The sequence below is a fragment of the Protomyctophum parallelum genome (assembly GCF_964188405.1).
Source record: "Protomyctophum parallelum genome assembly, chromosome: 16".
Taxonomy (NCBI): Eukaryota; Metazoa; Chordata; class Actinopteri; order Myctophiformes; family Myctophidae; genus Protomyctophum; species Protomyctophum parallelum.
The window spans coordinates 8,886,872-8,908,419 of NC_139711.1; positions in this window are offsets into that span (position 1 = coordinate 8,886,872).

Below are 21,548 nucleotides of genomic sequence, written 5' to 3' on the forward strand. Positions count from 1 at the left end.
GCAGCGTGCTCCCTCCTTCCCTCCCTCAGCAGCGTGCTCCCTCCTTCCCTCCCTCAGCAGGGTGCTTCCTTCCCGCCCTCCCTCCTTCCCTCCCTCAGCAGCGTGCTCCCTCCCTCAGCAGGGTGCTTCCTTCCCGCCCTCCCTCCTTCCCTCCCTCAGCAGCGTGCTCCCTCCCTCAGCAGGGTGCTTCCTTCCCGCCCTCCCCCCTTCCCTCCCTCAGCAGCGTGCTCCCTCCTTCCCTCCCTCAGCAGGGTGCTTCCTTCCCGCCCTCCCTCCTTCCCTCCCTCCCTCCTTCCCTCCTTCCCTCCCTCAGCAGCATGCTCCCTCCCTCCTTCCCTCCCTCAGCAGGGTGCTTCCTTCCCGCCCTCCCTCCTTCCCTCCCTCAGCAGGGTGCTTCCTTCCCGCCCTCTCTCCTTCCCTCCCTCCTCCCCTCCCTCCCGCCCTCCTTCCCTCCCTCTTTCCCTCCCTCCTTCCCTCCCTCAGCAGCATGCCCCCTCCCTCAGCAGCGTGCTTCCTTCCTTCCCGCCCTCCCTCCTTCCCTCCCTCCTTCCCTCCCTCAGCAGCGTGCTCCCTCCTTCCCTCCCTCAGCAGGGTGCATCCTGGCGTAGCACCCGTCTAGAGCCTTCCGCAGAGTTGGCTCCAGGGTTCAGCATTCACTGCCATAGGATAACAAATTCTACCGCCGCGTAGAAAAAGCAGAGCTCGACCCGCCGGGAGATCGGAGTTCCATACACCGCCCACGCCATCCAGGGCCCCCCATGCAAGTGCCTTCCCCACCTCCAGATCCTGCTCCCGAGCTGACCCATGAGCTCAGATACTCGAAGTCATCGACTTCCTACGGAACCATGCCTCCCGTCGTCTTGATTGGCGGATGTCCTCCCATCCCTCCCTACCTCCCTCGGCACGTACGCCTCCTTCCAACTCCCTCCCTCCCTTCATCCCCCCCTTCCTTCATCCCTCCATCCCTCATGCAGCATCCACCCCTCCCTACCTCCCTCGGCACGTGCGCCTCCTTCCACCCCCGCCTCCCTACATCGGTACAGCGTACCTCCTCCACTCCCTCCATCCCCTCCCTGCCTCCCTCCATTGACATGGCGTGCCACCGCCCCTCTGCACTACAGAGGTACGACTACCCCGCGATACCGTTCGACGACAAGGATCGACTACCTAGTGACGTCGGTCCATTACAAGAATCAATCGAATCTACCAGATCATCATCGCGGCTTTCTTTGGGCTCCGAATTGACCAGCCGCTCTCTTCTCTACACCCAGACAACACAGATCCAGACCCAGATCCGCAGATCCAGATCATCAAACTCCATCCTAACCACCTACAATTCCGTCCCAAACCAGACCCCACGACGACTTATCCCGGGTCACTGGCATGACTATAAACCACACACCCATCAAGCTCTCCATCGGCACTCCTCACCCCCATCTTCTAACTCGATCGACCTGCTTCGCAAGTCCTGCCACCTAGCAATAACCTCCTTACAAACTCCAGTCAGGAGCACCTACCCCTCGTCTCATTCCACGTCACTCAGCTCCCAAGAGCATCCAAGTCATGTCGACCTTGCCTCAAACCATTACTTCAAACCCTTGTAGGACGAATCACCACGCTCCACTCGGACCATGTCGACCTCTCCTGCATTCCCCGGGTTTCCAGGGCACTCTGTTTTCACCACTTCTATCTTGCGTGCAACCTCGCAGATAAGACGCCTCGTGTCTAAGAAACGCCCACCTTGCCACGGTCAAGTAACTGTTTCTGCACTCCTCTTTGGGGTCCTGAAATGACGGAGTGCACCGCGTCAGACGTCAGCCAATACGGACGCCCCTCTCTTCGGGCCGTCTCAGACGTCAAGACGGACGCCTCCCTTCGGACCCCATGCCAAATACTCAGGGTCCAATACCCCCCCCCCCCGGAACCAGGCCTTCGACTCCCCCTCCCCCCACAGGGCCACCCACGCCCTATCATCCTCACTTCCCCCAGGGGCCTAGTCTTCACTATCATCCCTCATCCCTTCACTCCCTCAAGATCCCCTCTGTAGCTCCAACTCATCCCCTCATCCTCACTCCCCCTCCCCACCCCCTCCTTGCACTCATTCACCCGGCTCCTGTACATGGCCTACGGCCTACATGGCCTACGGCCCACATGGCCCACGGCCTACATCCCAACATCCTCTCACCCCCTACCCCTTCCCTACATCCTCACACCCCCTCCCCCTTCCCAACCCGACATCCTCCTCCCTTCCCCCCTTCCCAAACGGGACTCATCCCCACGAACAGTCAAGGCCATCCAATGCATCTCACCCCATGCATCATTCCACTCAATGCATCATTCCAATGCATCATTCATTCAATGCATCTCACCCCATGCATCATTCCACTCAATGCATCATCCCAATGCATCATTCATTCAATGCATCTCATTCCCGCATCATTCCTTCTCATGTTCCACCTTTCTAAATAAATGCTAAACCATGTTAAACGATGTTCGATTGAATGCGTGGTCTGTACTAGTGAATCAACTCAAATGGACTTGACAACTTGTGCCTTCGACTTTCCTTTTTGTCTCCACCAGCCGAAGGCATGGGGAAATGCGTTTTGCACTCCGTCCATGTGTCCGTCTGTCCGTGTGTGTGTGTGTGTGTGTCTGTCCGTCCGTCCATCTGCGTACAGCTAATCTCCGGCACCGTTGGCCCGGTGCCCCGGTCGATGCCAAACTGTGCACACACACTCCCTGGATGCCAACTACGAACCTCTGCCCCAATTGTTCCACAACGGCCTATTATAGCACAACTATGAGGCCGTTTTACAAAACACATTTCTTTATATTACTCGTACACATTCATCACGCAAATCGGTATACACTATCTCTATAGTCATGTGATCAACACGGACCTGTCCGCTTCCTCATATTCCATCCCCATTGGCTAAGATAGCCTTACAAAGTTTGCAGGATTGGTCCGTTTTGAACAAAAAGCCTGATGCAAATCACACATTTTCCTGACTGACACCATAGATTTATGGTGTCAGTCAGGAAAATGTGTGATTTGCATTTGTGAGTCCTAATTTGTATTGTCTGTTAAACCCAGGGTACAGTAATGTTATGTAAAACACTAAATGAGTTCGGGTGTTTTTTGCATCCCTGATTTTTTGCATCGTCCTGCATTCATTCATTCATCTTACATAAACTTTGTGTGACTCTTCAGTCTTAATATTAACCCATTTAGGGGAAGATTCTACAAATGTCTTCTAAATCCTGATGGTTTTCTGAAAAAAAAAATATGTTTCTGTCAGTAAGTTCTCAAACATTTTCACATCAAGGACTCCCAAAATTATATGTACTTGGCTGCCGTGTCCCATCTGAAAATATGTTGTTCCAGGGACCCCCCAGAAGCAAATATTTGAGTTAAAAACGTTCGCTCTGAAATAATATATTCAAAGATTTGCACCACATTTTCACGATTTTTCAAAAATAGCAGACCTACAAGCTCGTAGTGCGGCACTCCGTGCCGCTCTATGAGCTTGTGGATCTGCTATTTTTCAATAGATAAAAAAAATAATAATGGTTCAATGGGCAATAGGCTCAATCTTTTAAAGTTATGCAATAATCTGAAGGTTCAATGTCATTTTGTATAGACTTAAGTTTCATTTTTGCTTAGCTTAGTTAGCTTACCGTATGTTATTAAATCAAAATAATCTCAAGACTCATATCAATCTTGAGATTTCTGCACAAGCGAACTAATGGGGAGCTGTTGCTGGGAGGTGGGAATGTGAACAGTGATGGGAGAAGATCTCTTCTCAAGACGTGACAACAGGATTGTCACCTGTCTCCCCAGGTTTTACTCCTGCCACAGACGGGGGGCACACACACACTCACACTAAAAGACACATGTTCAGACAGAGGTCAATCATCATCACACACTGTGTACATTATACAGATGCCCTCCTAATAAGGTACTCCATACATTGTGCAACTGAGAAACATTACCGTAGATTTGATCCCCCGTTTCCCAAGTACTCTTGGCAGATAATTTGCCAGGATATTGTTTTTTTTTTAATATGTTTTATAATGTATTTATTCACATTGGAAACATTCTAACATCTCAATTGTTAAACATTAAATGTCCAGTGAAGTTTAGTTAGATTTCTTCCCCCCTTTGAGCTGCCCAACAGACAAAAAATGAACACATGCAAGTAGGCTATACTGAGCAGTGCTGAGATTGGGGAAAAGACTCAATTGGAAATTGACTTAATTGAGAATAACAAATATTATAAAAATAATACGTCTAAAGGAGGGGTGATGGACTCAATGCATATACGTTCAACTTCTGTAAAGTAATGACGTTTACTACTAACATGTGTAGGTATAGATGCAAAATAATCCATGTGGGGTTGCCAGACTTTAAAAAGAAAACCTGCTGTCTATTAATGTTGTAATGAATTTAATGTTTAATCTAGATTGCTGTATTCATTTAACAAATATGAAATGGTAGGATGGAAAGAAGGCTTCCTATGTATTGTCATACATTTCTTAGCGTTCTCAATAAAATGAGAAATTGCATCTGAGCCAGTCTTGCATGTTTTATTTTGGAGTGCTGCTTTTTCCCATTTTGTTTTATGAGTAAGTATTGTACATGGGTCTGACAGACTTTTTTTTTTTTTTTTAATGCTAGGTTTGTATATTAAAGGTTAACAAGTGTTAAATTGCTCTATAATAATCATTGCTATAGCGGGTTTTTTTTTAAGTAATGGGGTGTCCTTGTCTCTCCAGTAAGTAAACACTAAAACAGAACATACATTTTCAGGTCAGGATATCAATTTAATCTAATCAGAAGAAGGAACCCATACAATGATACAGGGATAAACTAGTGAAATTGGAAGTGATGGAAAAATAAATGAGCAGACAAATTGGAACTATACACCATCTGCAATTTAACTAGTGTACCTATTCTGCATATTGTTAACTTAATACATCTTTCAATCAATTACAATGAATCTAAAATGTACCTTTGCATACTTGCAAAACACTTTTTACCTCCTCAAGTTGTCCCTGGACCACTGGTTGAAAACCACTGCTCTAGTGAGAACATAGAAATAGAATGTTTGCAGCTGATGTGGACATGAAACGATTACGAAACATGACCCCAAGTATAGGCTACATCAACTAAAAACACAATCCCAATTCCCCATTCTTTAAATAGAACATTGTTGCCACCTACTGGACATGTGGAGTTACTGCAGCATGAAACCAGTCTTCAGTTCATACTTCTGGGTTTTTGGAGTTGAAACTTGACCTGCATTTTTGCAGCTCTATCTTCTGTTGGTGAAACTAACTAACCGATGTTCTGTTGTAGTCTTAGATGCATACAATGTATTATTAGCCTATACATATTACATGTATCACTCCCAAGCAGAGTTGGACATAATTTCTGTTTTAGTTTAGGCCTATATACTAAAGAGCTGGAGAATACTCATTCCTTTGTCAATGTGAACTTCAAACACTATGTAGGGTCTGAATCATGCCCGGTATGGTCTGTTGTTCTTGGATCTTCTCCTTTACAACTTGAGCAATTCTCCAGTGAACCTTTTTTTAACCACCATAACCTTCACACTTGACATTTTTCTGGATCCCTGGATCTCTTTCAGGGTGACTCCAAACTGATGAACTTCTTACCTTGTCTCTGCGTTCGCTGCATTCTACCACCAAAAAAAGACATGAAAATATGGGGGACCAATATTGAACCAATGGAAAGTAGTAAAAAGTGCTTTGGACAAAGCCACTTAACTCCATTGGACCCTCAAAATGTCTGCTAAAGCAACTAACTCCACCACCTCTCCCCCTCTCATGGAGGTCATTGACAATACGATGTATAAAGTCACACCAACTTTGATGAGGCAGTATTGCTTTGTTTTCAAAATGAAGGTTCTTAATTTCCTGAAAAATGTATAATTAACATTTCTTGAAAAATGAACATTTTGGAGTTTCCTCCCGACCGATAGTCCATATAGATGACACCACCAGTGGCTGGCGACATGAAGTCTCAGATGCACATTGGGGCCACACTGTTCCCATGTTGATCCACATTAAAATTATTTTGGCACCCTAGTTTTTGAAGGGTGCTATTCCCTCTGACATCTGGCTTTCGTTATTACATCATGTGGCAGCCAAGTCTATGGACTTTTAACATTAAAAGGTTTGAGAAACAAGTTAACTACAGTATAGGGTTGAATAGAATAGACACTGACCAATGTGCCGCATGTGGAATGATCAAAATGGTGAATGGGTAAAGAGGCCATCTGGTGCACCGCTTGGCTCTGGTCGATGGGCCCAAGTGTCTGTGAGCAATTACTGCTACCCCACATTCTGTATCATGAAAGATGCCTCATGCTGCTATACAGTGGCGGAAAATGTACTCACATGTTTTACCAAGTAAAAGTACCAACCAGATTGTAGAAATACTGTTAAAGTAAGAGTCCAATCAAAATATACTTCAAGTACCTAAAGTAAAAAGTACTCATTATGCAGAAGGTCTCGTTTCACAGGTTTTCAAATGTATAAAAGTTATTTTAAAATGTCAGAGCTACAAGCTCACTTTGGCAATTTGAAAATAGCCGAAGTGAGATTGAAGATCTGATCAGAGCTAATAATCAAAATCCACAGTAGCTATAACTAAAGTTTTCAAACAATTATCATTTGTATCACTCCCCCAGCTCTTGTCCAAAAATGAATCAGTTGTTCTGCATACTGCTGGATTTATTGAAACCAACGTTGAATTGGTAACAAACACACACACATGCTTAGACTAACATGGCATAAACATAATACAGCACATAAATATAAATTAAAGAAAATAAATAAATTTGTCAAGTGACAGGTGTGCACCTATGTAAAGGGTTCTGCATTAGCCAAAACAATGGCACTTCCGGCCCAACTTTGACATGCATTGAATAAGCATATATGAGCAATAACTGAAATTAAATACAAAACAAATTACAGCAGTTACAATTTGCCTCAGAGATGTAGTGGCTGTGGAGTAAAATACTCTAAAAGTAGAAATAAATTGTGCCCAGTTGGTACAAATTAAATTAAATGTGCCTAGTTACATTCCACCACTGGCACCTGAATTGATCGCAATAGAATTGAATAACAATACACTAATAAGTGTAAAACGTTATGAGGTTTCCTCCCGACAGCAACGATATGTAGACGAGCAAATCGTCTAACCAACAACATATTCAGTTCAATGAAAGGAGAAATTAGGTCATATGTGCCTCAAATATGACATAAATGTGGCAACACAAACATTGAATGCCATTGACAATATGATGTAAATTTTCCCTTCATTATGTAGACTAGCAAATCTGCTAACCAATCACATAAATTGATGGAGCGCCAGGCCAAGTTGGAGGCACCGCAGTTAATGCTGCAGTGGTGGGCGAGTACTTTACCTCTTACCACACACAGACGCCCCATAGACAGAACCTAGAGCCTGGCCCCGCAAGACACCAAGGCCAGTGACCATCACAGGGTTGAAGGGCACCTCACCGCCAGACACGAGGCCAACTGACTGGTGACGATGATCAGCACGCAGGACTCAGTCAGTAGTAACCTGTGGACAAACTAGACATAGTTAGTGCAGAAAACAGACAGGCACGACATTACTTTTTTTTGTTTGTCCAATACTGGTCAGAATACTGCTCCATTCTGCTGCTCTGTGGAGAGAGAGGGGCTTTTATGTATTTGTTTTCTTTGCGACTATTATTACTTTTCGTTAAAAGTTAAACCCTATAGAGTAGAGAGACAGTGTCAAGTTTCTCTGTGAGGTCTAGCACATGTGGAGGAACAAGATCTATGCCTCCAAGATCCACTTCCTGCTGAAAAGGCACCAAACCAACCTGTACCAGAGGTCCTTAAGAGCTGCTTGTCGTCTAGGAAAGGTTACTTACCTGGTCGATCCTCTCATGAAGTACTACTAAAAGCATTCTGTATTAATCCACACAATTCAATATGTGTACAGTATGAAATAAAATGTCTGGCCCTCAACTTAGCTGCATGTCCAGAGATAGACGGCTCCTTGATCAACTTGATGCACCCCCGTTGTTGAGGAAAAACCCTGTGCATGCAGCTGCTACAATAATAATAATAATCTTTATTTATAGAGCACCTTTCATGACACGAGTGCAGCGCAAAGTGCTTTACAAGACAACAAAGTATAAAAAATAACATAACAATCAAGGCATAATCAGTACAAAAAATGCAAAAAACACCAAGCGACATAAAAAATGCATAAAAAGACAAGAAATAGGTAAAAACAGTGAGATTAAAATCAAATAATTCAGCCAAATGCTAAAATAAAAAAGTGGGTCTTAAGCTGAGCTTTAAAAACATCTAGGGAGGGTGCCAGTCTAAGGCGGATTGGAAGTTTATTCCAAACCGTCGGCCCGTGGAAAGAAAATGCTGCTTCACCGACAATGACCAGCGCACCCCAGGTCTGTCTGAGTTACAGTCTTAGACCCGTCTTGCTTCGAGGAGGGCCTCTGTCGATTGGCACATCGACATCGGTCTTCCTCTTCAGCCCCTTCACTTCTGCACCGTCACTAAAAACGATACGCCTCCGTACCGTTTCTTCAGGGAAGCTACAGAACACAGACAGCTGCATCTGTCCGTCTGACCTATAGACAGTCGCTCTCCACTGCCTTTGGACTGGCCTTCCGCCCAGCTCCCATGTGGCGGAGACACCAGAGATGACTCTGGCCAGCTGCTGACCGTTCACCTCCACAAGGTCATAACGGTTGCCACAGCGGGCATTCCAACACCTGAAGGGGGGGCGTTAGGGTGTCAGGGTGGGACGGAGTCACCAGGGAACCAGAGAACTCCTGGAAGAGAACGTTGCTCTGGGTAGTCACCACGGCTTTTGGTGGCGTGGGAGGGCAGACTAGCACCCACGTCTTAGTACTGGGGACGTAGCGCTTACAGAGACACCGGGGGACTGTACGTATAAAAGCTGGTCTCCACTGCTTTCTACGCCGGTCATAGCATGGAAGCACCGGCCTCCACTCCTTAGTACTCTGGTCATAGTAGCATGCACATGACACAGTTTCACGTGTACTTTCAAATAGGACCATAGTATACCAGTGTTTTTGCATATCCTATTAAGACACATTTGGATCCATTAGCAGCAGCTGTTGGTCTAAGGTTGGTTAGCTAGCTGGAATACTCACTTGGTTGACATGTGGTACTACACTACAGTCGTCCTTTAACTGTTGCAGGTGGTGGACCAGGAAGTTGCTTACAGCAATAGCCCGACACACCCCTACAGAAGCAAAATAAACTAGAAAGAGGCAATTCTGGGAAATTGCAAAGTGTGGTTGCCCACATCGCACCCGTCGAAAATGGAATCGCTTTTGTCTCTGCGTTGATGAAACCACCCTCGACCTGTGATTCAAATTTGGGATGGATCGGACATTCCGTGCGTGAATTGTGGCGTTTTTTGTAAAATAGGCCCCTCCCACTAACTTTGGAAGACGATTACGGCCGAACGATACAGAAGATCTAAATTCTGTCTGTGCTGTTTTAATGGGATAGGTCCCGAGATCATGTGTACTGATTTGTGTGAGATTTGGTCAAAATCTGTAGGAGGAGGAGCAAAAAGTGTGTTTTGAACAAAATTCAAAATGGCGGGAAATCTATCTAGACGCAAATGGGCGTGGCCTGTATGGGGAGATGTGTCATGACCCAAGGAATTTAAAATAAAATTTAAAATATTTTTTATTTTACGACCTACGGTTCAAGAGTTATACCCCAAAAGGTAAAGTTGGCTGTTATAGCGCCACCATGAGGCCGACCGATATACTTCTAAGGTAATTAATTTTAGTAATTATTATGAATCTCTCCTCCAAGTCTTGTAAGTATAGCCCTTACGGTCTCAGAGGAAAAAATACTTGAAAGTGAGTCTTTGCATTTTCCCATTCATGTCTATGGGGCAATTTAATGCACGAATTAATTCATATCAATTAAACTATTCAACAAATGTTTTAGCAAAATACACGCACACGATTCCCGATGTAGCCCGTCGTTTTGACATTTTGGCTCGAGTGCGTGCGACAAAAACTGTGGGAGGTATAACGCGACAAAATAAAGTTTATCTATAAAAAGAATAAAAGGTCACTAAAACAATAGTATGGTTGCCTTCAGGCAACCACACTAATAATAAAGTGTTACAATTACTAGAGTCTGGTTGCCCATTCGGGCAACCACACTAATAACAGCAGGAAGGCATGGGCCACAATCCACCGTCTTGGCAAAGACCACACCACCCATAATTCACAACGGTCACAGCAAACTCTATTGCATCACAACTGGTGTAGTTATTGGATGGAGCCCGCACACCACCAAAAAAAGAAAAACAACATACTATAGTATGCCCTCCGTGACCATGGACTTTAGCCTTTCGCTTTTCTGCGATTTAACCTTTTTTCAAATCCTCAACAATGATGAAGAATCGTGCACTATAGCGTGCCACTTAATGACCTTGACCAATATCAATGACCTTGAGCAGTATAAATTACCTTCAATAAGACTAGTAAATGACCTTGACCAGTATAAATGACCTTGACAAGTACAAATGACCTTGACCAGTATAAATGACCTTCACCAGTAGAAATGACCGTGACCAGTATATGACTGTGACCAGTATACATGACCTTCATGAGACTAGTAAATGACCTTGACCAGTATAAATGACCTTTATAAGACTAGTAAATGATCTTCACCAGTATAAATGACCTTGACCAGTATGCGATCCGTGACCATGGACTATAGCCTTTTGCTTTTCCTTGATTTTCACCTTTAAAAAATCCTCAACAATGATGAAGAATCGCGCACTATAGCGCGCCGCTCAATGACCTGAGACCATGGACCAATGAATGAAATACAACACATTGAGCAGGGCACTGCAGGGAGTTGAACCCCGTTCCGGTAAACCAGAAGTCCGACACCAGTGCCTTAGTTTTTGTGTTGTTGTTTATTTAAAGGTCCAGGTGTGCATACGCATGTGCGCCTGTGCGTGTGTAGGTGCATGTGTGCATGTGTGTGTGCACGCTTCAATGACCACTGTTGGACCCAATGGCGATCAAGGACCTCAGGGAGCCACCCATAATTCACAACGGTCACAGCGAACTCTGTTGCATCACAACTGGTGGCCAACAGTCGTAACCAACACCGCCGCCGACCCACAGGAGAATACCATCGCACAGTGGTATCAGACCAACCACAATCAGCCAGCCCTCAAACCAAACCATTCGACCTAGAAGAACTCGAAACCCGGAAAAGCAGCAGGGATTGATGACATACTGGCAAAAATTATACAGCACCTGGAACCTAACGCAAAGACCTGGCTCGTGGGGATGCTGAACACATGCATGGCACAGAAAACCATCCCTTCTGTCTGGAGAAAGGTCAAAGTGGTTGCAATCCCCAAACCTGGCAAAGACCCATCATCCTCAAAGAGCTACCGACCCATTTCCCTCCTCTGCATCACCTACAAGAGAGGCTGCTACTCCAACGCCTCATACCACTCATAGACACCAAGCTGACTAAAGACCAAGCTGGTTTCCGTCCCGTCCTGTGCTGGACAGAGCTCAACCTCACCCAACACATTGAGGATGGGTTTGAGGGAAAACAAATAACTGGAGCAGCAACTGGAGGGCGAAGCAAGCACGCAGGCAGCTTGTGCCTGCCTGCGTGCCTGCCTGCCTTCCTGCCTGCCTTCCTCATGTGGAAACTGCATAGTTGACTTTGTGTGTGTCTTTCTTTTTCTGTCTGTCTTTCTTAGGATGAAGATCAAGGTAGACGCCGTTGGAAGGCTCAACACAAGCCGATGCCCCTAGAGATCCATCCCAAAGCTTCCCTCAGGGAGCCCAGCAAGCCAGCTAGCCAGCAAGCCCGCCCAGTCAGCCAACGCAGCCAGCCAGCTCCGCCAGTCAGCCAGTGTAGAAAGTCAGGCTGACAAGCCAGAGCATATCAGCCCTTGCAGTCCGCCATTGCAGCCATACCAGCCTTGCTCAGTCAGCTCAGCCAGGCCTCTCTCGAGGCCTGGCTCTCTGTCTGCCTGGCCCGGTCTGCCCTGCCCTGCCTTGCAGCAACAGAACCAGCCTTGCTAGCAAGCCAGCCAGCTCAGAATACGAGCTCAGCAAGCCAACGCAGCTGGCAAGCACGCAGTTAGTCTAAACCAGTTTCAGACAGGCAGGCCAAGGCAGACAGACAGGAAGACCGAGGCGCCTAGGCAGGCAGACAGGCCAGGAAGGCAACAAAGTGCAGGCAGGGGGACTATCCGGCCTAAGGCTGCTCTGCAAGGGTTGGAGCCTGGCCAGCTCCTGCTGGTCTTGGCTGAGTGGCTGTGGCTGCACAGTAAGGCTGCGGTAACCTAGTCTGGGCTTGCTGCTGCACTGGCTTGCTCAGCTCGCATTCTGAGCTGGCTGGCTTGCCAGAAAGGCTGGTTCTGTTGCTGCAAGGCAGGGCAGGGCAGACCGGGCCAGGCAGACAGAGAGCCAGGCCTCGAGAGAGGCCTGGCTGAGCTGACTGAGCAAGGCTGGTATGGCTGCAGTGGCTGACTGCAACGGCTGATATGCTCTGGCTTGGCAGCCTGACTTTCTACACTGGCTGACTGGCGGAGCCGACTGGCTGCGTTCGCTGACTGGGCAGGGTTGCTGGCTAGCTGGCTTGCTGAACTCCCTGAGGGAAGCTTTGGGATGGATCTCTAGGGGCATCGGCTTGTGTTGAGCCTTCCAACGGCGTCTACCTTGATCTCCGTCCTAAGAAAGAAAGACAGAAAAAGAAAGACACACACAAACCCAACTATGCAGCTTGCACCTGAGGAACCGAGACGCGAAAAACCGCCACCGACCCACAGGAGAATACCATCGCACAGTGGTATCAGACCAACCTCAATCAGCCAGCCCTCAAACCAAACCCTTCGACCTAGAAGAACTCGAAACTGCAATGGGAAAGTTGAAACCCGGAAAAGCAGCAGGGATTGATGACATACTGGCAGAAATGATACAGCACCTGGGACCTAACGCAAAGACCTGGCTCGTGGGGATACTGAATACATGCATGGCACAGAAAACCATCCCTTCTGTCTGGAGAAAGGCCAAAGTGGTTGCAATCCCCAAACCTGGCAAAGACCCATCATCCCCAAAGAGCTACCGACCCATTTCCCTCCTCTGCATCACCTACAAGAGAGGCTGCTACTCCTGTTTACATTCGAGTGTTGCCGGTCCTCTCGAACGGAACAGTTTAACGTCATGCCCAGGACGAAAAGATATAGAGAACACCAACATGACAAATAACAGCAGGAAGGCATGAGCCACAATCCACCGTCTTGGCAAAGACCACACCACCCATAATTCACAAAGGTCACAGCAAACTCTGTTGCATCACAACTGGTGTAGGTATTGGATGGAGCCCGCACATCACAGGTGTAAAAAAAACGTTCTGTATTGAAATACTGACAACGTTTCGATCTATTTGATCTTCATCAGGTCATGTGTACACAAAACATACACTTTTATACTAAGGGAGTGCCCCCATCAACCAATCAAAACACCACATTTTGGTGCCCCTCCCACCACTGCAGGTGTGACACGTCAACCCTGAGTGAGTATGTGGGGACCCAGACATATTGATGTAAATATAGTCTGTTCAGAAATGTTAGTGCCTCTCATAGAGCTTGTAGGTGATGCAGAGGAAGGAAATGGGTCGGTAGCTCTTCGGGGATAATGGGTCTTTGCCAGGTTTAGGGATTGCAACCACTTTGGCCTTTCTCCAGACAGAAGGGATGGTTTTCTGTGCCATGCACGTGTTCAGCATCCCCACAAGCCAGGTCTTTGCGCTAGGTCCCAGGTGCTGTATCATTTCTTCCAGCATGTCATCAATCCCTGCTGCTTTTCCGGGTTTCAACTTTCCCATTGCAGTTTCAAGTTCTTCTAGGTCGAAGGGTTTGGTTTGAGGACTGGCTGATTGTGGTTGGTCTGATACCACTGTACGATGGTATTCTATGTGGGTCGGTGGCGGTGTTGGTTACGACTGTTGGCCACCAGTTGTGACCAACACCGCCACCGACCCACAGGAGAATACCATCACACAGTGGTATCAGACCAACCTCAATCAGCCAGCCCTCAAACCAAACCCTTCGACCTAGAAGAACTCGAAACTGCAATGGGAAAGTTGAAACCCGGAAAAGCAGCAGGGATTGATGACATACTGGCAGAAATGATACAGCACCTGGGACCTAACGCAAAGACCTGGCTCGTGGGGATACTGAATAAATGCATGGCACAGAAAACCATCCCTTCTGTCTGGAGAAAGGCCAAAGTGGTTGCAATCCCCAAACCTGGCAAAGACCCATCACCCCCAAAGAGCTACCGACCCATTTCCCTCCTCTGCATCACCTACAAGAGAGGCTGCTACTCCAACGCCTCATACCACTCATAGACACCAAGCTGACTAAAGACCAAGCTGGTTTCCGTCCCGTCCTGTGCTGGACAGAGCTCAACCTCACCCAACACATTGAGGATGGGTTTGAGGGAAAACAAATAACTGGAGCAGCATTCAGAGATCTCTCTGCTGCCTACGACACTGTCCAACACCGCACAATGGTCAGGAAAAGCCTCCTCAACAACAGGCGCTTCTATGTCCAGTTAAATGACCAGAGGAGTAAATGGAAAGCCCAAAAGAACGGCCTATCACAAGGTAGCCTGCTCTCCCCCTCCTTTTCAATATCTACACAAACGTCCAGCCACTACCCAAAGTAGTAGTACTGGAATGAAATGATAGAACACCTCACACACACATAGTTTCCTTTCGTGGCTGTTTACATTCGAGGGTCGCCGGTCCTCTCGAACGGAACAGTTTAACGTCATGCCCAGGACGAAAAGATATAGAGAACACCAACATGACAAATAACAGCAGGAAGGCATGGGCCACAATCCACCGTCTTGGCAAAGACCACACCACCCATAATTCACAACGGTCACAGCAAACTCTATTGCATCACAACTGGTGTAGTTATTGGATGGAGCCCGCACACCACCAAAAAAAGAAAAACAACATACTATAGTATGCCCTCCGTGACCATGGACTTTAGCCTTTCGCTTTTCTGCGATTTAACCTTTTTTCAAATCCTCAACAATGATGAAGAATCGTGCACTATAGCGTGCCACTTAATGACCTTGACCAATATCAATGACCTTGAGCAGTATAAATTACCTTCAATAAGACTAGTAAATTACCTTGACCAGTATAAATGACCTTGACAAGTACAAATGACCTTGACCAGTATAAATGACCTTCACCAGTAGAAATGACCGTGACCAGTATATGACTGTGACCAGTATACATGACCTTCATGAGACTAGTAAATGACCGTGACCAGTATAAATGACCTTTATAAGACTAGTAAATGATCTTCACCAGTATAAATGACCTTGACCAGTATGCGGTCCGTGACCATGGACTATAGCCTTTTGCTTTTCCTTGATTTTCACCTTTAAAAAATCCTCAACAATGATGAAGAATCGCGCACTATAGCGCGCCGCTCAATGACCTGAGACCATGGACCAATGAATGAAATACAACACATTGAGCAGGGCACTGCAGGGAGTTGAACCCCGTTCCGGTAAACCAGAAGTCCGACACCAGTGCCTTAGTTTTTGTGTTGTTGTTAATTTAAAGGTCCAGGTGTGCATACGCATGTGCGCCTGTGCGTGTGTAGGTGCATGTGTGCATGTGTGTGTGCACGCTTCAATGACCACTGTTGGACCCCATGGGGATCAAGGACCTCAGGGAGCCACCCATAATTCACAACGGTCACAGCGAACTCTGTTGCATCACAACTGGTGGCCAACAGTCGTAACCAACACCGCCGCCGACCCACAGGAGAATACCATCGCACAGTGGTATCAGACCAACCACAATCAGCCAGCCCTCAAACCAAACCCTTCGACCTAGAAGAACTCGAAACTGCAATGGGAAAGTTGAAACCCGGAAAAGCAGCAGGGATTGATGACATACTGGCAGAAATTATACAGCACCTGGAACCTAACGCAAAGACCTGGCTCGTGGGGATGCTGAACACATGCATGGCACAGAAAACCATCCCTTCTGTCTGGAGAAAGGCCAAAATGGTTGCAATCCCCAAACCTGGCAAAGACCCATCATCCTCAAAGAGCTACCGACCCATTTCCCTCCTCTGCATCACCTACAAGAGAGGCTGCTACTCCAACGCCTCATACCACTCATAGACACCAAGCTGACTAAAGACCAAGCTGGTTTCCGTCCCGTCCTGTGCTGGACAGAGCTCAACCTCACCCAACACATTGAGGATGGGTTTGAGGGAAAACAAATAACTGGAGCAGCAACTGGAGGGCGAAGCAAGCACGCAGGCAGCTTGTGCCTGCCTGCGTGCCTGCCTGCCTTCCTGCCTGCCTTCCTCATGTGGAAGCTGCATAGTTGACTTTGTGTGTGTCTTTCTTTTTCTGTCTGTCTTTCTTAGGATGAAGATCAAGGTAGACGCCGTTGGAAGGCTCAACACAAGCCGATGCCCCTAGAGATCCATCCCAAAGCTTCCCTCAGGGAGCCCAGCAAGCCAGCTAGCCAGCAAGCCCGCCCAGTCAGCCAACGCAGCCAGCAAGCTCTGCCAGTCAGCCAGTGTAGAAAGTCAGGCTGACAAGCCAGAGCATATCAGCCCTTGCAGTCCGCCATTGCAGCCATACCAGCCTTGCTCAGTCAGCTCAGCCAGGCCTCTCTCGAGGCCTGGCTCTCTGTCTGCCTGGCCCGGTCTGCCCTGCCCTGCCTTGCAGCAACAGAACCAGCCTTGCTAGCAAGCCAGCCAGCTCAGAATACGAGCTCAGCAAGCCAACGCAGCTGGCAAGCACGCAGTTAGTCTAAACCAGTTTCAGACAGGCAGGCCAAGGCAGACAGACAGGAAGACCGAGGCGCCTAGGCAGGCAGACAGGCCAGGAAGGCAACAAAGTGCAGGCAGGGGGACTATCCGGCCTAAGGCTGCGCTGCAAGGGTTGGAGCCTGGCCAGCTCCTGCTGGTCTTGGCTGAGTGGCTGTGGCTGCACAGTAAGGCTGCGGTAACCTAGTCTGGGCTTGCTGCTGCACTGGCTTGCTCAGCTCGCATTCTGAGCTGGCTGGCTTGCCAGAAAGGCTGGTTCTGTTGCTGCAAGGCAGGGCAGGGCAGACCGGGCCAGGCAGACAGAGAGCCAGGCCTCGAGAGAGGCCTGGCTGAGCTGACTGAGCAAGGCTGGTATGGCTGCAGTGGCTGACTGCAAGGGCTGAAATGCTCTGGCTTGGCAGCCTGACTTTCTACACTGGCTGACTGGCGGAGCTGACTGGCTGCGTTCGCTGACTGGGCAGGCTTGTTGGCTAGCTGGCTTGCTGAACTCCCTGAGGGAAGCTTTGGGATGTATCTCTAGGGGCATCGGCTTGTGTTGAGCCTTCCAACGGCGTCTACCTTGATCTCCGTCCTAAGAAAGAAAGACAGAAAAAGAAAGACACACACAAACCCAACTATGCAGCTTGCACCTGAGGAACCGAGACGCGAAAAACCGCCACCGACCCACAGGAGAATACCATCGCACAGTGGTATCAGACCAACCACAATCAGCCAGCCCTCAAACCAAACCCTTCGACCTAGAAGAACTTGAAACTGCAATGGGAAAGTTGAAACCCGGAAAAGCAGCAGGGATTGATGACCTACTGGCAGAAATGTTACAGCACCTGGGACCCAATGCAAAGACCTGGCTTGTGGGGATGCTGAACACATGCATAGCACAGAAAACCATCCCTTCTGTCTGGGAAAAGGCCAAAGTGGTTGCAATCCTTAAACCAGGCAAAGACCCATTATCCACAAAGAGCTACCGACCCATTTCCCTCTGCATCACCTACAAGGCTATATGAGAAACTGCTACTCCAACGCCTCGTTGCCACTCATAGACACCAAGCTGACTAAAGACCAAGCTGGTTTCCGTCCTGGCCGCTCCTGTGCTGGACAGAGCTCAACCTCACCCAACACATTGAGGATGGGTTTGAGGGAAAACAAATAACTGGAGCAACAGATCTCTCTGCTGCCTACGACACTGTCCAACACCGCACAATGGTCAGGAAAAGCCTCCTCAACAACAGGCGCTTCTATGTCGAGTTAAATGACCAGAGGAGTAAATGGAAAGCCCAAAAGAACGGCCTACCACAAGGTAGCCTGCTCGCCCCCTCCTTTTCAATATCTACACAAACGTCCAGCCACTACCCAAAGTAGTAGTACTGGAATGAAATGATAGAGAACACCTCACACACACATAGTTTCCTTTCGTGGCTGTTTACATTCGAGGGTCGCCGGTCCTCTCGAACGGAACAGTTTAACGTCATGCCCAGGACGAAAAGATATAGAGAACACCAACATGACAAATAACATCAGGAAGGCATTATAAATTACCTTCATGAGACTAGTAAATGACCTTGACCAGTATAAATGACCTTCATAAGACTAGTAAATGATCTTCACCAGTATAAATGACCTTGACCAGTATGCGGTCCGTGACCATGGACTATAGCCTTTTGCTTTTCCTTGATTTTCACCTTTTTTTAAAATCCTCAACAATGATGAAGAATCGCGCACTATAGCGCGCCGCTCAATGACCTCTGAGACCATGGACCAATGAATGAAATACAACACATTGAGCAGGGCACTGCAGGGAGTTGAACCCCGTTCCGGTAAACCAGAAGTCCGACACCAGTGCCTTAGTTTTTGTGTTGTTGTTCATTTAAAGGTCCAGGTGTGCATACGCATGTGCGCCTGTGCGTGTGTAGGTGCATGTGTGCGCACGCTTCAATGACCACTGTTGGACCCAATGGCGATCAAGGACCTCAGGGAGCCACCCATAATTCACAACGGTCACAGCGAACTCTGTTGCATCACAAATGGTGGCCAACAGTCGTAACCAACACCGCCGCCGACCCACAGGAGAATACCATCGCACAGTGGTATCAGACCAACCACAATCAGCCAGCCCTCAAACCAAACCCTTCGACCTAGAAGAACTCGAAACTGCAATGGGAAAGTTGAAACCCGGAAAAGCAGCAGGGATTGATGACATACTGGCAGAAATTATACAGCACCTGGAACCTAACGCAAAGACCTGGCTCGTGGGGATGCTGAATACATGCATGGCACAGAAAACCATCTTTTCTGTCTGGAGAAAGGCCAAAGTGGTTGCAATCCCCAAACCTGGCAAAGACCCATCATCCTCAAAGAGCTACCGACCCATTTCCCTCCTCTGCATCACCTACAAGAGAGGCTGCTACTCCTGTTTACATTCGAGGGTCGCCGGTCCTCTCGAACGGAACAGTTTAACGTCATGCCCAGGACGAAAAGATATAGAGAACACCAACATGACAAATAACAGCAGGAAGGCATGAGCCACAATCCACCGTCTTGGCAAAGACCACACCACCCATAATTCACAACGGTCACAGCAAACTCTGTTGCATCACAACTGGTGTAGGTATTGGATGGAGCCCGCACATCACAGGTATAAAAAAAACGTTCTGTATTGAAATACTGACAACGTTTCGATCTATTTGATCTTCATCAGGTCATGTGTACACAAAACATACACTTTTATACTAAGGGAGTGCCCCCATCAACCAATCAAAACACCACATTTTGGTGCCCCTCCCATCACTGCAGGTGTGACACGTCAACCCTGAGTGAGTAGGTGGGGACCCAGACATATTGATGTAAATATAGTCTGTTCAGAAATGTTAGTGCCTCTCATAGAGCTTGTAGGTGATGCAGGAGGGAAATGGGTCGGTAGCTCTTCGGGGATAATGGGTCTTTGCCAGGTTTAGGGATTGCAACCACTTCGGCCTTTTTCCAAACAGAAGGGATGGTTTTCTGTGCTATGCATGTGTTCAGCATCCCCACAAGCCAGGTCCTTGCTTTAGGTCCCAGGTGCTGTATCATTTCTGCCAGTATGCCATCAATCCCTGCTGCTTTTCCGGGTTTCAACTTTCCCATTGCAGTTTCACGTTCTTCTAAGTCGAAGGGTTTGGTTTGAGGGCTGGCTGATTGTGGTTGGTCTGAAACCACTGTGCGATGGTATTCTATGTGAGTCGGTGGCGGTGTTGGTTACAACTGTTGGCCACCAGTTGTGACCAAGACCGCCACCGACCCACAGGAGAATACCATCGCACAGTGGTATCAGACCAACCACAATCAGCCAGCCCTCAAACCAAACCCTTCGACCTAGAAGAACTTGAAACTGCAATGGGAAAGTTGAAACCCGGAAAAGCAGCAGGGATTGATGACCTACTGGCAGAAATGTTACAGCACCTGGGACCCAACGCAAAGACCTGGCTTGTGGGGATGCTGAACACATGCATAGCACAGAAAACCATCCCTTCTGTCTGGGAAAAGGCCAAAGTGGTTGCAATCCTTAAACCTGGCAAAGACCCATTATCCACAAAGAGCTACCGACCCATTTCCCTCTGCATCACCTACAAGGCTATATGAGAAGCTGCTACTCCAACGCCTCGTTGCCACTCATAGATACCAAGCTGACTAAAGACCAAGCTGGTTTCCGTCCCAGCCGCTCCTGTGCTGGACAGAGCTCAACCTCACCCAACACATTGAGGATGGGTTTGAGGGGAAACAAATAACTGGAGCAGCATTCAGAGATCTCTCTGCTGCCTACGACACTGTCCAACACCGCACAATGGTCAGGAAAAGCCTCCTCAACAACAGGCGCTTCTATGTCCAGTTAAATGACCAGAGGAGTAAATGGAAAGCCCAAAAGAACGGCCTACCACAAGGTAGCCTGCTCGCCCCCTCCTTTTCAATATCTACACAAACGTCCAGCCACTACCCAAAGTAGTAGTACTGGAATGAAATGATAGAGAACACCTCACACACACATAGTTTCCTTTCGTGGCTATTTACATTCGAGGGTCGCCGGTCCTCTCGAACGGAACAGTTTAACGTCATGCCCAGGACGAAAAGATATAGAGAACACCAACATGACAAATAACAGCAGGAAGGCATGGGCCACAATCCACCGTCTTGGGGGGGGGAAATAGCTGATCAATAAGCCCCAAACGCGTTGCACTGCGACGCGTTTTGAGCTTGTACATCGGCTATTTTTGCTACAACAGTAATATGCAACGTGGCCCTCTGGAGTGAGAGTGGAAATATAGTGGAAATATAGTCTCTATGTCAAAGTTGCCCACCCCCATTCTAAACACTACAACATGCAGAGGAGAAGTCATAACAGAACCATCAAAACACTACAACATGCAGAGGAGAAGTCATAACAGAACCATCTAAACACTACAACATGCAGAGGAGAAGTCATAACAGAACCATCTAAACACTACAGCATGCAGAGGAGAAGTCATAACAGAACCATCTAAACACTACAACATGCAGAGGAGAAGTCATAACAGAACCATCTAAATACTACAACATGCAGAGAAGTCATAAC